This window comes from Monodelphis domestica, chromosome 6 (genome assembly GCF_027887165.1).
Source record: "Monodelphis domestica isolate mMonDom1 chromosome 6, mMonDom1.pri, whole genome shotgun sequence".
Lineage (NCBI taxonomy): Eukaryota > Metazoa > Chordata > Mammalia > Didelphimorphia > Didelphidae > Monodelphis > Monodelphis domestica.
Window position 1 is genome coordinate 229,798,183 of NC_077232.1, and position 18,184 is coordinate 229,816,366.

The 18,184-nt window shown below is 36.1% G+C and overlaps 1 protein-coding gene across 6 annotated transcripts in view; it reads left to right on the plus strand.

The window, feature by feature from the left end:
- TENM3 (teneurin transmembrane protein 3) overlaps positions 1-18,184 on the plus strand; it is a 3,501,974-nt gene that overhangs the window by 3,178,143 nt on the left and 305,647 nt on the right. The window lies entirely within an intron of this gene.

Sequence of the window (18,184 nt, forward strand, 5' to 3'; positions counted from 1 at the left end):
ATCAGCTGTAATCTAAACATAGTTCTTTATGCTTTGTCCATGAAAATGAGCAAGAGAATTCCCTTTTGTCCCTGGTAAACATCAATGCTGTAGGATCATCACTGATTTAGAGATGCAGTGGAACTTTGAGAGACCATTGGGTCTAATCCCTCTCATTTTAAACATGAGGAAATGGAGGCACAGAAGCTTTAATAAATGTTTGTTGACTTATTGGGTTGGTTTTACTGAATTCTGTGAGTCAAGAACTTGCTATCTTGTGCCTCAGCCTTAAAATCACTGGATGCTGCTGTTGAGGGGAGAGAAAAAGTTCTACAAACTCCATATCTATGCTTTAGGAAAAATCTCTAGGAATAATGAAACTCACGTTCTGTGAAATCAATGGCAGTTAAATGATCATTTCTAGTTTAAAACCATATAACTGAAAAAAATTTAGATTTTTGATAATCTTATTGTGAAGGTCTTTACCATATATCATTTCTATCTGAAAACTTACTGCCCCCAATTAATCATCCAGTGTCCATTTATAGGTTTTATTGGCAATTGGGCAACTTGTCATTTCCATGACATGACTACTCATATTAATTTTTACAAAAGGCATGCCAGAAATTATATTGATTTGGTTTCTCATCCTTTGAATAATAGGGATAACCTACCTATAGGTAGTTTCTTCTTGATTAGCAAGAGAGCATGATACAGAGACTCTCTGGCCCCTCAGCTCTAATATATGACAGAAGATGGTATTGTCAATTCTTTCTGTTTCTAGAATGAGATTTTTTTGGTATTGTTTACTTTTGTGTTATTTTTAAATAGCATTCCGATATCCTGATTATAACCTGGAAGATATTTACATCAAAGGGTATTTCAGCTTAAAAGAAAGAGTTTGGATTTGAAAGTCTACATTTTAAAATAAAGCATTTCATTTTAATTTATTGCAATAAAAAAGGGGAAGTAGTCACCCTTCCAAGATGAGTTCTGTAATATCATAAAAATCCTTTGGATAAGGTAGAGATTGTTATGTTTGAGTTATCCATACCATCAGATGGGATTTCAAGACACTTTAAGCTCTCAGCTTCTAGTGTTTTTTGGATTAGGAATATGTGTTAGGTGAATTCTTGAAGTAATTGAAAGGCAAATGTTAGTCCCATCAGAGCCTCCAAACCACAAAAGAGGCAGGCATATTGTTTGAACTCTTCTTTCAAGACTCAACACATTTCATAGACTCTTCTGCTCTCTGTGTAATTTCCCTCCCCTTTGAATTGTTTTCAAAACCATTTTCTGTGGTGCTTCTTGGGAAGATCTTATTTTAAGAGAGCATAAAGAAGGACAGAATATTGGAATGTGGTCAGGCTTAATTCTTAGACACTTAGAATGTAGGCTTCTAGTGAGTAGGTATTATTTCATTCTTGGCACCTGTGTCCTTTGCTCCTCCTATAGTGACTGCCACATAGTAGGTACTCAATAAGGGAAACTTGACATGTAGTTAAGAGGGATAGGTTAGGCCTTGGACCATTTTTCTGGGGCAGCTAGGTTGCACAGCACCAGACCTGGAGTTGGAAGGACCTGTGTTCAAATCTGTCCTCAGGTATTTCCTAGCCATATGACCGTAGGGCATATCATTTAACCCTCACTGTCCAGCCTTCTACCTTAAAATTGATGCTAAGGAAAGATATGATGAGAATGCTATCCACCTCCACAGGAAGAACTGTTGGAGTTGTCTTTCCCATCAGTGTATTTATGGTTTTATTTTAGGGTTTTGGTTATGGATGAGTTTGCTTTTACAACAATGACCAATATGGAATTGTATTTTACATGACAATAAAAATTGTTTTGTGGTTTTTAAAAAATGATACTAAGACAGAGGTAAGGGTTAAAAAAAGAGAGAGGGTACATTTTATCAGCCTTTTTTTAAACCTTATCATCTGTCTTAGAATCAGTATCAGATCCAAGGCAGATGAGTGGTAAGTGCCAGGCAGGTGGGGTTAAGTGATTTAAAAATTTGAACCCAGGATCTCCCATCTCCAGATATGGCTTTTTATCCACTGAATCACCTAGATGCCTCCACCCTTCATTTTATTTGGCTTTTAGAGAAAGAAATTGAGACAATGGAAATATTTTTAGTTTTTAAAAATATGTTCACTTTGCCTTATTTGTGTAGTGGTATTCTTTAGATCCTAATTGAAGGCAGTTCTGTTTTCAGATTCTGTTTGGATATTATTTAAGATGTCAACAGAAACATTTTCCTCAGTAACCATCATATTGTTTCACAAGGAAAAAAAGGGAAGCAAAAATGAATTAGGACAGCTATGAAACTCTAGAAAATTAAAGGAAAAGAAAACAGTAGATGCTGTCAAATCATGAATTTTAAACAAAAAGTAGCCACTCATGAAACTAACAAGTCTATATGAAATAGTTCGTTTAAATGATAACTTTTATAATTTAAATTTGACCTTAGTAGACTGAATAAAAGGGGATTTGAACACCTTGTAGAGCCGCTTATTGCAGGATCATTTATTTTGCTTTTGAACTGAAAGCTGAGCCGTTTGCCATATTTGCCACAAGACCTATCGTTATTGCAGCTGTTGCTGCTCCTGGCTTCCTTCCCTGACCCAATAACCTGTTTCTTCTTTATGAAATTGTAAACTCGCAGAGGACTGAGACTGAGTTTTTGCTTTTTTATCTTCAATGCCCAGGTCTTTGCCTAACTCATAAAGTAGGGACTTAATGTATGTAGAATTGAAATGATCTTATTCGATTGGGCATTTTGACCATGTGAGCCCATTGATTTAAAGCTATTTACCATCACCTAACCTTAATATTCTCACTAGCCTGAAAAATTTGTCCCTTTAAAATGAATTTTGGGTGACGTTTAGCTTATATAGTGAATTTAGGGAGTAAGTCTGTTTTATGAAAAGAAAGTTCTTTCGGAAATATGTATCCAAACTTGTTTAATGTTATCAATATAAGAACTCCTCCTATCAAAGTTTTCAATATATGTCTTGGAAAGATACTTTGGACATTGAGAAGTTAAATGGTTTTTCCAAGTTTGCTAAGTCAGTATTTCTTTGAAGAAAAACTTGAGCCTACCTTTTCCTGAATCTGAGGACAATCCCTATGTCTTCCAGTCTTCCTTCTTTGAAGATATATACATCCTTCAGAAATAACCTGGAGTGTTCCTGCAAATTCATAAGTTAGCATATGCATCTTGATGACACTTCCAGTAAAATATCCTAGAGGTGTTTGAGGCCTGTTTTTTTTAATGGTTGAGCCATTAAATAGGGGAGCATGTTGCAAATTACATGAATCACTGTTGTTCTGCTCATCTTTTCTCAGAGATCTGTTAAGTGATGGATGATAAATAGAAGATTTTCCTGCAGCCTCAGGGGTGATTTCTACCAAAGACTTTTATAAATCTGTTCAAAGAGGAATGTATTTTGAAATGCTTGAGTAAAAAAAAAAAACTAGGGAGAGAGAAAGAGAGACAGAGACAGAGAAACAGCACAGGTATGCTTGGTAGAAGTGAAGATGGCAGACACAGATGTGAAAAATAAGTAAAGTAATAAAATAATCAAAGAAAGTTTTAAAAGGGGTGCATTTCCACTTCACAACTGGTAAATTTAACTTGAAATTTTAGTCAATGCCACCTAAAATGATTTTTCAAAATTCCAGTTTGCTTTAAAAATAGTATCCCTTCTCTTTTCCTTTGTTTTGTCTCTCATCTCTTTGTCTGGTGTCATTCTCTTTCTCTCTGGCTTATCAGGGTTCATACATAATACTGGCTAGATGGTTCTGAGGAGTTATCTGGCCTTTGGTTTCTTGCTCTCTTCTCCCACTAGATTTTAAGAGAAACACCAAAACTGTGGGGAATGGGTGGTATAGAGGTGACAATAGTTAACATGTTCCTGACTTTCCCAGAACTGTGTCTGGATCTTCCTCATTCCTTACAGATTGACAGTTCTGTTTAGAACTGAAGAAGACTACAGACCCTCTAACAAGAGTAAAGCCAAATATAATGTTGTTAGTAGGAAAACTGAGTCCCAGAAGCTGAAAAGTTATGTCCCCCATTTCTTTCATGTGGATTGGTGTCTCTAACAATAACCATGAGGGAGAGATTCACAGAAGATACATTTCAAGTACCGGAGTTGGATACTAATCTGATGTTTCCATTTTCCCTCCATTGGAAATATGAGACCTTGGAGAAATCATCAGCCCTAAGAATAAGCCATATTTTATATGTTAGAATATTCATGAACATTAATTAATAACATGATATGAGGGCAGCATGTAAATCATAGTATCCAGATCTAGAAGTGGCTTTATATATTATATAGAATCCAACCTTATCCTTATTAAAAAAAAAAAAAAAGAAGACGAAACTGCTTCATCCTGCCTCTAAACCTACCTGTTTTACCTTTCTGGGCCTCAGTTTTCTTATCTGTAAAATCAAGAAGGGGAAAAGAGGAGGGGGCAGCTAGGTAGCACAATAAATAGAGCGCCAGACTTGGAGTCAGAAGGATCTGAGTTCAAATGTGGCCTCGGATGCTTCCTAGCTGTGTGATCCTGAGCAAATCCTTTAACCCCAGTTAAATGCCACTCTTAAAGGCCCAGTCCTTGCCACTCTTTTGTCTTAGCATTGATACTAAGGCAGAAGATAAGAGCCTTAAAAAAATAAAATGAAGAGAAATCGTACTGGAGGGCTTTTGAACTCTCTTCCAGCTCTAGGAATACAGTGCCTTGCATGATAAGCAATCTTACTGAATGGATGGTCATCTCTGTTGGTGGAAGGAGACTTCAGTTCCCCAATTCTTTGCATAATTGCATGACATAATTACAACTGGCCTAATTCTGTCAAGTGATTTTCTGCCTCTCTATTATTCATGATAATAACGCAACTTGTTGGAGCAATAGCTATATTTTGAAGTTTTAAAGCATTCCTAGAACAAATGAATTCTGTAAATATAGAATCCTTAGGGATACCAGTTTTGACCTAAGATAGCCAGATTTAAGTCTGTCCTTCCCTTGTAAGGCTTCAAGAGGTTTTGTTTGGGCTACTCAAGGTCTTCTGTCTCCCAGAGGTTACAGTGACAACTTCCCAAGGATGATACATGCCCCTATCAACTTCACTTCCCCTTAGTGGTACATTCTGCTTACTTGGCTAGTGGTCACCCTCTGGTTGGTGATTGTTTTCTGGTTCCCTTCTAAATTTGCAGTCACTTCTGCCCTCATGGTCTGATATTTCCCCCAGGTTTATTTTGTTTTTACTCTACATCTTTCTATGTTTTTAGCATTTGAAACCACTTATAAAACACATCCGGTGGCTTAGCAACCTCTTCTGAAATTCTTTGCTCCTCTGTTTACCACTTGACAAGCTATTTCCACTTGAAAAGGTGATCTGCTCCCTGATCTGGCACTGGCTTTTTGTCCTTGGATACTTTGGATGAAGGTGGCAGTTATGGGAATGGACAACATATCTAGATTCATCATTACCATGTGCTCAGAGCCTTTCTAAAGTATGACTCATTGGAGTGATTTGTCAAACCCATGACCTGTGATTCAGGGTTCTGCTAAGTGAATCAAAGAGATGAACAATAGAGACAGAATAGGTGGGTGACCCAAAGGCCAGTATTCAACCCACAAATTCTTCTTACTACCACAAAAGGAAAGCTAGTGCAATTACCTGCTATGTCTTTGAATTTCCTTCAAGCTCCCTCTACTTGTGAGTTCCTTTTTCTCATTCAGGCTATTTTTGGGGTTTACTTAGACTCAACTTTTTATTACAGTGGTTGCTGACCGCATCCCTTTGGGTAATTTCTCCATGAGTACAGATATCATCGTCTTTAATTAACACTACATTTCTGTAAATTATGAGATCTAGAGCCAGAAAATGCCTTGTATATCGTCTGGTCTAATCTCTGATTTTACAGACACAAACCCTAAGTAATCTCATAGAAAATCTGATTCAAAGCTCTTAAAAATCCTATCTGTTGTCCTTTTACTATTACTACAATAGGATAGGTTTAGTAATAGTATTCTATTGTAGCTAGACAGTACAGTAGAGAAGCATAGATCTAGAATCAGTAAGACTAGAATTCAAATCTAGCCTTATATGCTTTTAGCCTTATGACCCTGAGTAAATCATTTCAATGTTGTCTGCCTCAGTTTCCTTAGCTGCAAAATGGGGATAATACTAGCACCTATCTCAGGGTTATTTTGCAGATCAAATGAGATAACATTTTTAAAGTATTCAGCACAGTGTCTGGTACATAGTAGGCATTTAACAAACCCATTTCCTATTCTGGCTAATTGGGACTTCTCCACTCTGGCTAACAGACCAATCTACTTTCTCTTCTGCTTCCTTTGATGGTGTATTTTCTGACATTCTTTTAATAATCAAATAATTATAAATTATTATTCATCTTTTGTTTGTAATTTTCAAATGTTTAATACTTGATTTTAAGTTTAATTTGATTTTTAATTAATTAACTTGAAATTAAATTTTAAGATTTAAAACTTTAATACTGATTCCACTGGTTTTATATATTAATCTTTAAGATTATAATGACCCACAAAATGTTTGTATTTATTATGTTAATAATCATCCAATTATTTTCCTTTGTTCTGACCATTGTTAGACTCCTACTCCCTCTTTAATCCTAGTTACAGTGAATGAATTTAGATAGTCAATATAATTTGTCTACCTATAATGATAAAGGAAACAAAATATCTAAGTATATGAAATATCACAAGACAGTAGTACTGGAGGGTAAAATACAATAGGTCAGGCTCTGGGTAATTTAATTACTTTTCTGTTAAATAAGTGTGCCTTAAACACCATTTGGAAGTAATTGAAGGACAGCATTATAACATGGGTTTAGCTGTAATATCATCCCATTGCCTTATAGCAAGATTCCTGAGTAGTTGGTTTTATCCCAGGAGAATTGTATTCAAACTATTTTTCCAGATTTACCATCTTTTCTGCAATTTGACTAAAAGCCCAGGTAAAAAGATCATCATCCATCCATCCCTCGGAGGAGAGGGTATGATAGCCTTACACAGATATCTTTGCTAACACACGATTTCCTCAGACCAAAAGTTTATTCCCTGGATGTATGTACAGTATGATATTGACTCAATTATCTGATAGGGAACAGAGGAAGCATTAACAATTTTAGAGGCTATAAGAATACATATTGGAAAAAAATCCTTTTCAGTATAATAAAGCTTCGGGAACTAAGAACTTTTGAGCCTGTGAAGAATTAAGAATAGTTCCACTCAAGGATTTTATTCTCCAAAGTGAAAATACTTCAATATTCCAGTATTCTTGTGCTCTCATTAATGGTAGTATTCCCTCTCTGGTGAAGTTCACAGGTTTTCCATATCAGCCCAGGCTGCATAATTCTTGTCCATCTCTTCTTATAAGTTTGCCAAAGGGAGACCTCTCCCAATGGGCTGGAACTAATAATAGCTATGTAACCCTGCACAATTCACTAAACTTTTGTCTGCCTTGTTTTCCTTACCTGTAGAGGGAGAATGATCATAATAGTACCTACATCACAGGGTTGTTGTGAGAATTAAATGAGTAAATATTTGTAAAGCATTTAGCACAGTGCTTGGCACATAGTAGGCATTTAACAAATGTTTGTTTCCCCATCCCCCAAACCCCTTCATCACATTCTCTCAACATTCCCTGGATTCCTAAGGAACATGTGATCCAGCAGGTATGTCTTGCTTTTATTTTGTGATGCAGTTTATCCTTTTTCCCCCATTCTATATATTTCTTGGGTGGAAGAGGAGAATCAAATAAAGAAGTGAGTAGGGCAAATTCAAAACTAAGCAGATAAAACACTTTGTCCACCCAGGATCATGGATCATAGATCTAGGGTGGTAAAAGACCTTCAAAGTCATCTCATTCAACTCCCATATTTTATAGATATGAAGGATTTGATCACTTGTACATAGAAAAACAAAAAAAAAAAACCTATCTGACCTTTAGGAGCTTGCATTCTATTAGGAGGAACAGTCTATATGCAGATAAGTAAATTAAAACTCTATACAAAGTAAAGCCTATCTTACATATCCTACTCTAGGATCTGAAATCTTTCTCATTCTCCATCATTTTTTCACTAACCAGGTCTTTCAGAATGATGGAGTTATTTGCCAGTAGACTAAAAACAAGATTATTTAGAGTAACTGGCTCTTCTCTCACAATTTCTTCAGTTGTCTTACATATAATTTACTGAGGATGGAGGGAGGGCACTAAGAATGGGAGAAATCAGGAAATGGCACTTGAGTGAGCCTTCCAAAAATCTCAGGTGAGGATGGAGTGGGAGGATTTGAGGGTGAAGGGACTGTCTGTTCAAAGTCACAAGAGAGAAGAACTGGAACATCATGTAAGAAGAATAGCAACTAAGTTGATTGAACTGGAATACAGAGTGTATGAGAAAGGTATAATATATAATCATCTTGGAAAAATAGGTTGGATCCAGATTTCTTGGGGCTATAAATGCTATAAAGAAGATTGTGCTTGGCAATAAAGATTTTCTAAACATGGGGATCATGTGGTCTTATCTCTATTCTCTGTGATTTCTATGAAGGCTTGGTGAAGGTAAAAACTGGAAGCAGGAGGTGTTATAATATTGCATGAAAGAAGTAATGAGAACCTGAATGAGAGTGGTTATGGTGTGAGGGAAGAGAAAGAGACCAAACGTGCCAAGTATTCTATAGGTAGTGTCTACACTTTCCCTTTTCTGGGTTGTGAGCTAGGTGAAGTCAAATACAATATTTTCGTTGACCTTTCTGTCTCTCCTAGCTCTTATCTTATTGCCTAGCACATAGTAAGCATTTAATGAATATTTATTAAATTTGATATAATGAAGACTTCTGTGACCATGGGTTAGGTATTATAGGAGTTTTAGAAGTTAAAAATACTTATTTAAATGCAAATTAATATTATATAAATTTCTATCTTGTCACATCTTCCTGAGCCTTTAACTTTGCTATTAATTCTTTTCAGCCCAAATATAAACTTGAGTAAATTATGAATTATTAGATTAGTAGATTAATCTAATATGGGAAGTTATCTTTGGACCTTGATTCCGTAATCTGATTAATAAATTGTCTCTCCTAGCTTGGTGTCATCTGCTCCTTTGACGTTCCATTAGCATGATATTAAGGTCTTTGTGAAAGTCATTTAAAAATTTTTGAACAGGATGAAGCCTAGAACTGATCACAGCAACAACACACCAAGTTTGCTCCAAGTTGTAAAAACTCACACTGTTTTACATATTCAGTTTGATAAAAAATACATGGAACTCTACAGCCACATCTCTTTTTTCTCCATCCTCTCCAGCGGTTACATGTGATCAGTCCCTGGGCTAGTAGTCCTTCACAATGGATATAAAATTAGTCTAGCAGGCCCTAGGTATAGTAAACCAGTAAAAACTCCTAGGGAATACTAATTTCCTTCCTAAGTATATTCCATTTTAAACTTCTCCTGAAGCACTCTATAGAGCTCATGAGTCTGTAGTTTCTGGAATCCGTTTTCTCTGGTGTGTTTGTGTGTGTTTAAAATCAGAATGATATTTGTCCTATTTCAGGATTTGACATCTTTCTTAATCCCTATCATTCTTTGACTGACCAGTTCCATCCTTTTAGAGTGATATAGAATTATTCATCAATGACTAAGAAACTTGAACTTACTCTCCTGTCTTTAATTTCATCCTAACTATGCTTGCCTTGCCCTTTTCATTACAAAGATCATTCTCTGTGATAGGTAAGATGGAAACAAATATGAGTCACCCGAAACAACAGGCTTTTTCCATCCTTTTCCTACTTTTTATCCAAATATAATTTTTAAATCCCTCAACAGTTACTGCACTTAAGCTTTCCTAGCAGTATTCTTACAAGTTCAAGCTGCCTAGGACATATTGCTTTGTTTTAGTATTTTTATGTCTTCTCAAAATCTGAGGTAATAGGAGAGTACCCTGTGCCATTTCCTTTGTTTCTACAGAGGACTTCCTCTTTTTCTTCTTTATCAGTGTTATTGACAGTATTGTAATTTTATTAAACCTCATATCTCTCTTTATCTGATGTTTATTGAGTTTCTGGTCATGTGATTATGAAAAATCAGTAAATATCTATTAAGCATCAGCTGTGTACAAAGGACGCAATGAACAACAACGAAAAATAGGAGGTTGGTCGTCCTTTGTATTAATTAGTCTTCATCATCAAACACTTCTCCTTCAAATAATTTTACATATGAACTTGTGAACATCTTCGTCTCTCCTGATCTGTACCTTCTCTCCATCTCAGGAATGGTCATACCCTTGACCTCATCTTCACTACAGTTGTTTCAGTACCATTTCCATGTTCAAAACTCCTCTCTCTTGTCTTAATCACCCATTTTTAAATCTCTCTCTGTACTTCACTCTTCCTAATTATATTTTCCATTGTCGCTTATGCTCCTATTTACTAATGCTGCTAATTGCCAAAAGAAGAGGCCACCTTAACCATACTGTCTGAGTCTACCTCAAGTTTTGTTGTGCATCTTCAACTGGGTCCTCACAGCTGCCCACTGCTCCCTTACACGTTTTTGGTTGAATCTTTTTTTCTTTGCATTTGAAACCTCCTCTCAAACAAATTGTGTTATCTCTCACCCTCCCCCCTCAGGAAAGGACTTTGCTGTATTTTTTTAACTGAATCCATCATCAGGAGATCTCTCATTTCTATATCTTCCCTTCAAATTTCCTTGATATAACTACCTGTTCTCTTCTCTTTTCTCCTTTTATAAGAGAAAGAAATAGCACTTCTCTCCAAACTATGACTCTTTTGCTTTTGCCCTTTATCCTCATCTCCTCTATTCTTTTCAGGCAGCTTTCCCCATTGATCATTTTTTCTCTCTCCCTAACATTAGATCTTCCCTTATCCATTGGCTTCATACCTACTGCTTTTACAATTGACTAGATCTGTATCATCTTTTAAAAAAATCTTTACTTGACTTTACCACCCCCCCTCAAGATTTCTCAAAAAAAAAAAGGAAAACAATCCTCAACTCCTTCTCAAAGCCAAACTCCTTGAAAACAGATGTCCATATCCCTTCCTTCTACTTGCTCACTCCTCACCTCTCCTTCCACACCACCCCTCACTTATCAATGTCAAAAAAAGATATACATAAACTTGACTCTCTAGTTAGGAAACCTTTAGCTGAACCATGATTTCATCAGAATGATTACTCTGTTGGAAATCTTTCCCTTGTTCTTTTAATTTTGGGGGATTGACCAATGGCCTCTCATTTTCATTACTACACTATCTTCTTTTATAGGCTAACATATCCCTAATAATATATTTTATTTTGCTTCTTGAAATGCTGTCAAGCCTACTGCATCATGTTTATTCCCATCATGAATTTTTTCCATTGTTCTTTAGCTTATTTACAATTTTAATTCTTCTGAGTTCATGGTATTCTGTGATCTACAACCATTGCAGATGAATATCGTTATCAGAATGAAGCTTTTGCAGCTTTGAACAGTTGTGATCATAGCAAGAAATATCGTTTCCCAAAGACTATATCCAATCCAGTTTGTTCTTCCTATTCAATTTTTGGCCATGGCAAGTCATTATGTAATACCACACTACCATTAATAATTGTGTTTTTAGACATTCAATAGTCATTAAATGCCAATATAATTAAGAATATAATTGACCCTCCCTCCCAATCATTAGAATGTATCTCTAAAGAAAACAATCTTATTCCTTTCTAGACCCTTTTCTTTTGTAAGACAAAATGCCTAGTAAGGAGTTAACTGCATTGGCTCAGATTTGAAAGGCATTCTTGCAGTTAGCTATTGCAGCATTTTTTTTTCCAAACCAAAACAAGCTTGATAACCTGGGCCAGGATCTAAACCTTCAAAGAAAATTGGAGAGTTAGAGCCCATCTGCTTTGTGAATTAAACTTATCGAAGCCTGTGATTTTCTCTAAGCCCTTTCACCTCAGCTGCCAAATTTCCCCCAAAGCACAAGGCCCCTCAACTCACTTCTCCCTCTTTGCCAGACCAACACTTCTCTGTCTCCCCCTCCCCACAACCATCCAGCTGCTGAAAGCTCACATCCAACCTACTGTTCTATACAATATTTAGGATGATATCCCAGTTTTATGTGAAAAATATCCTCCCACCTTATTATGTGCATATGTACTCCAAAGGAGTCATGAAAACCTTTTGCCAGCTGAGAGAACTCCAGATCAGCACACTATGCAAAATGTATGCTACATTTATTCCAATTCAGGGGTTTGTTTTGTGTTTGTCTTGCTTATGGCCCTTAATGAGACCCTGTGGATGCATTTAATATCTGACATGCAGACTCATGTAGCCTTGGAAGGTCAGTGTCCTTTAGGTACATATCAGCTCATTTTTCTTTTTCTCATGGTTGGGGCGAAGAGAGCAGCATTTTAAATGTAACAAAGGCTTTGTGAATACTAGCCAATTTATTTTTGATCCCTTCTTGATCTCTGATTTGATTAATCCTTTCTTTTGTGTTTTTGTTCTTTAGTTGCTATGCCAAAACCCTGTCTGTATTGTTCTCCTAATATACCAAAAATGTACATTTGTTCAGTTTAATTAAGCATTCCAACTTTTGCCAAGAGGTAATTACTGTCCTCTTCCCATGACCATTGCCTTACTAAAATCAAATTTTGCAAAGTGGCTGGGCAATTAGTTGAAGTGCGTTATCCTTGTAGTTTGTATTTTTTCCAAAGACATTTTTTGATATTTGTTTCTCAACAGAAGGGATAAAACTAATTATCTCTACTGATTATGGACTCCTCAATTGTCAGAGAACACCCTTTTCCATATCTCTTGCATTATTAGTTGCTGATATCTAAGAAGAATTTCAGCCTTTTCCAAATGTCAAGGGGTTTGTAATGACAAATGAATCCTTTTCCAAGGTGACTGACAACTTGCCAAATGGTCCATGTTGCCAGAAGTGTAACACATGGTCATAATCAAATTCAGAGATACACTTAATATTACATAGAAAGAGATTACATGAGCCAAAAAAACCCCCCAAAAAACGTAGATGGTATATAACTGATTTTGGAATGAAAGCAAAATCTGTTGGGTGTTTTTTTGTTTTTGTTTTTTTTGTTTTTTGTTGTTGTTGTTTTAGTTTTATCCCCCTGCAAAAGGTAGAATTGTCTTGAAATGTCACCTAGTTAAAAATCAAGAAACTTATCCCTAGGGACTTTAATAAAGTGGGCAATCTAAACCAAATACATATATATCCACCCACTACATGGATATTTCATCTGAGCTCCTCTTAAATGTGTACTTGTAGTTTTTCCAGTAAACAAAGTTTCTGAACAATATTAGGTAAGATGTGCCCCTCGCAAAAGAGGATGAAAACCAGTACAGCATTTTTATGTCAACTTAAAAAAATTTAGTGGTGATGTTATGACGTATCTGATGTATAGAATTCTATTGTGTTAGTTAAAAATGGTGAAATGTATTTGGAAGAAATTGGAAAAACTTGTATGAACTGATGCAAGAAGAGTAAGAAGAACCAGCAAAACAATTTATTTTATAATAACATTCTAAAAACAGACAACTTTGAAAAACCTTAGACTCCCTATATTCTTCTTAAGCCAGAGGAAGAGGATATCTTCACAAGTTTAGGTGAGAGAGTCGAAGAAACAAAAATATTGGTTGCCACTCTTTTCATACCTTAAATCCTAGTGGAAATTTGGTAATATCATCATTTTTCTGAAGGTGAGAAATCTATACCTTAGTTCATTAAGCTATTAACCAGCTATGTATGTATTCCCAGACAATGTGAGAAATCAAATATCATAGTTTAGTATTCTAATAGTTGTGGTCCTTCTCTATGTTTCCTTATGGCAAAAAGTGCTAAACACATTGTATTGTGCAGAAGATAATCCTGTTTCCTACAGAATCATATACTCTGTCAGTGTGTGACTTGTAACCATTGGAAAGCTAGTCATGAAGCTTTGATCTGGAAATCTTTTATTAGACTGGTCTTGTTTTCACATTCAAAAATCTATAAATATTACGTGACCTAGAATATTATGCTGCTGTAGAGATTCATGCTAGTATAATATTGAAACTACTTTTAATTGGCAGTAGTTCTTTGGGACATTTTTCACAGAATAAAAAAAATGGAGTTTAAACCCATTTGAAATTGCCATTGTTTAGAATATTTAGATAATGCATCCAAACCTTTTAGGAAGTAGTGTGCTTAGGAAAAATTTAAATCCCAAGAGAAATAAATACAATTGTTCATAATGTGTTGGGTTATACTTCTAAATACTGTCTCTCTAATTTTAAAAATTCATTGTAATTTGCTTTGGTAAATTAATTTGAAATCTGAGGACATGGGCTCAGAGCCAGATTCTCCCACCTGTATGACCCTGGGCAAATTCTTGAATCATCAAAGCCCAGAATCTAGGTCTTCATTCTTCATCTGTAAAATTTGTTGTTTTTAATATCTTTGGCCTGTCCCTATTCCTCTCTGGGTCTGCCTCAGTTTCCTCATCAGTAAAATGAAAGAGTTAGCCTTGATGATATCCAAGATTGCTTCCAGCTCCAAATCTCTGATCTTAAATTCCACTTCTGATTCATTTTAGCTGTGTAACTTTGGGGAAGTCCTCTAACCTCTCTGTGATTTCTTCACTTGTTAAATAAAATAATTCTCTACGGTCTCACAAGGCTGTAATAAGGAAAGCCCTTTGGCAATTTATATAGAACTGCCGTTTATCATGGGGGTTTATTATCATCCTTTTGCTGCTTCGTAACATTTTAAAACATGTACTAATGCTATTTCATTCACTTTGGGGAGATGCTCAAACACGTTAAGTCACTAATCCAGCCTTCTTTCGACTGCCTATTCTGTTTGTGCACAAAAGCACTAGGAATGCATTCAGATATAACTTCCAAGCTCCTTGTGTTTGATACAATAAAAAGGCCTCCTCGACTCATTCTCCTTCTCTGTCTGGATGCACCATTGACATAAGTCTCATTGTCACTAACCCATTAAGAGCAGGCTGAAGTGGCCGCCCTGTTTTTGAGGGGATGCAGAAATCTGACTGGAAGGCACAACAGTCTCCCTCCCTCATCGTAGACCAAGGATTCCTATTGTCAGATGCAGTGGGCATGAAAGCAGCAATTTTACAGCACAAAAGCTCCAATAACATTTACTTCGGTTGGCTGAGATTGAAATGCACACAGGCACTGCTGCTCAGTCTTGGGTGCTTAAGCACCAGCTTCCCTTGGCCTCCTGCCAGTATGTGAATTTCAAAGAGACAAGTCCTTTAAGGGAGAAGAGTTTTTCTTGTAACTTGCTATGGGGTAAACAGACCATTCAGGCATAGTTTATTGGGCTAAAACTCTGTTATGCAAACTATACAAAACTGAATGTACTAAAGTAATTGGTGGAATTATTTCTCTCCTTAGTATTTGGAAGCAGGGAATAGCATTGAACAAAGATATTCCTTTTTGAAGAATAACTAATAGTTTATCATTATTAAAAATAAAAACCTGCTCACTGAGATTGTTTGGGATTTTTAAAAAATTTATTCTTTAAAAGGATACTTAAAAAAAAACAGCAAACCTTTATGTTCTATCAGAATCAATACTGTGTATTGGTTCCAAGGCAGAAGAGTGGTAAGGGCTAAGCAGTGGGGGTTAAGTGACTTGCCCAGTTACACAGCTTGGAAGTGGCTGAGGTCAGATTTGAATCCAGGACTTCCCATCTCTAGACCTGCCTCTCAAACCACAGAACCACCTGATTGCCCCCTAAAGGGATAGTTATTATTTTTTTTCCTTTGCTTCCAACTAGAATTTTTAAAAATCATTTATTAAGCTTCTATTATATATGTCAGATTCTGGTTTAATTGCTTTTCATAAATATGATGTCATTTAGTGCTCACAGCAATCCTGTGAGAGAGATGCTATTATTATCCCCATTTTATAAGTGAAGAAACTGAGGCAACGAGAGGTTAGGTGAAATACATACGGTCATACCTTCTTTTTTCAGAAGTCACCTTGGTGACCTGTCCCACTAATGAAGATAGTGTCTATTTAAAAGTATATCCACAAATAAATATTCTGTATTTTCTATATTTTTAAGTTTTTTAAATAAGGAGTTATATAGTCATCCAGGACAAAAGGGAATTCCGTTTCTGTTTTTTCTTTATGTTTTTTAAGAAGCAATAAGGGGCAGCTAGGTTACACAGTGGATAGAGTGTCAAGCCTAGAGTCAAGAGGACCTGGATTCAAATCTGACCTCAAACACTGCTTAACTGGGTGACCCTGGGCAAGTCACTTAACCCTAGTTGTCTAGCCCTTACCTCTCTTTTACCTTGGAATGGATTCTTAGTATCAATTTTCAGACAGAAGGTAAGGTTTAAAAATAAAAAGAAGTAATAATAGGTCATGAGCAGAAAGACATTTAAACTCTCCCTGGCTGCTATATCCATTTTCTTTGAAGACAAGTGCAAAGAGACTTTGTGCGCCCTACCATTTGGAGTTGGTGGAGATGTTGTAGCCTAGCTAAACGAGAGCTATAAAACTTGATGATGCTTGTTTTAGCAATATTGCTCTTTATGGCTATGGAATCTTTTTATAAGAATATTCAGTATTCCATTAATATTATTTCCTAAAATCATCTTAAAAACAAAATTCTAAAGATTGCAGGAAAAATGAAATTATTAAGCAAATCTATTTAGAATTACTCACCAGTTGTGTTAAGATCGAATGAATTCTCTCTTCAGATTGACTATTTGTTTTTATATCTGTGGGCTAATAATATAATGTAGAAGTGAACAATTAACACGCTCATTATCTAGGACCCCTTTTTACATTTCTTTGTCAAATTCAATTTTATTTTACCTTGAACAAAAAAATGAACTTTTTCTCTTCTGGAATAAATGCCTCTAAATAAATAATGTTGAAATTTTCCAAAATGAATTGATATTTCATAGTTTCCATTCCTTAAGCAAGGATCCAGGTGTGTTCGGTATTTTCACATGTAATCACCAGGAATGGAAAAGTAGATTATGAACGAGACCCTCAATAATGAATGTGCTAATAATCATTCATTCAGATCCCTGAACTTTAGCCTCTCTTCTCTCTTGCCTGACAGACAATATATGTGGTTCAGAAATACTTGAACAGTGATCGCTATCTATTGCAGTGTATTTGAAATTACTTCTCTTAAGGTTCATATTTGACAGTTCAAATCTCTGGCAAAGCCACCTGCTCATCTGGAAGGTACAGCTTGAGTTACCATTGGTGCGACTGAATTTATTCTGTATCTTCAAGGTATTATGAAAATGGAAACTTCGTGGTAGAGCAACTGGGCTTTTTTCTTTCTCTTTTTCACCATCCGATTTCCTTTGAATGTATTAAGGAAGGGCTGTAAGTGGTATCTGAGGCAATCTTGAGTTTCTGGGTTACTTTTCAGTAGTTTGCCCTCTATGGAGAATGGAAAAGGCAAGAAAGGGAATGACCTCGGCCTCTCTGTCAGTGCACGCCTGTAGCAAAAACGCTTCAGAAAACAAGTGAAGCACTCCTAATGAATTGTGCTTTTGATTTCTTTGAATCTGCACAGCATCTCCATCAGGTTTTTACAGCTGGACTCTAGCTGTAATTGCTACTGGGATGAGATGCACAACATGGGGTTGGGGAGCTAAGCACTTACAATGTTTTAGTGGCCAGAAATATATGGCATAGTAGGCGCATCAGGCCTCATGGAATTCACACTTGTATATCTTCATGTTCCTCACCAATTTCTGACGTGCTGCTCATTTGCCAGCAGGCACTCTCGATGGAGGTGATAAAAATGGCAAGGCTGAAAGATGGGGTTTCTTCACTGATACTGTACATCAATTGAGTAAGAAGGAGGAGATGGGGAATGCAAATGTGTCAAAAGCTTCTGTAGCTGTTCTGCACTTTAAAAGGTTGTTACTAATCTCATCAGTGCAACAAAGATGGGGGAGATAACACTTTTAATCTTATTATAATGTAGCCAGAATGGCATACATCCAAGTATTTCCACTAACATAAATAATAATTCTGTGCTTTAGTAGCCTCAGCTCCCAAAGCCTGTGATGCCTTCACGTGCCATTAGACATAAATCAGTTTTTATGCTTTTTTGCAAAGAAGTCTTAATGTCGAAT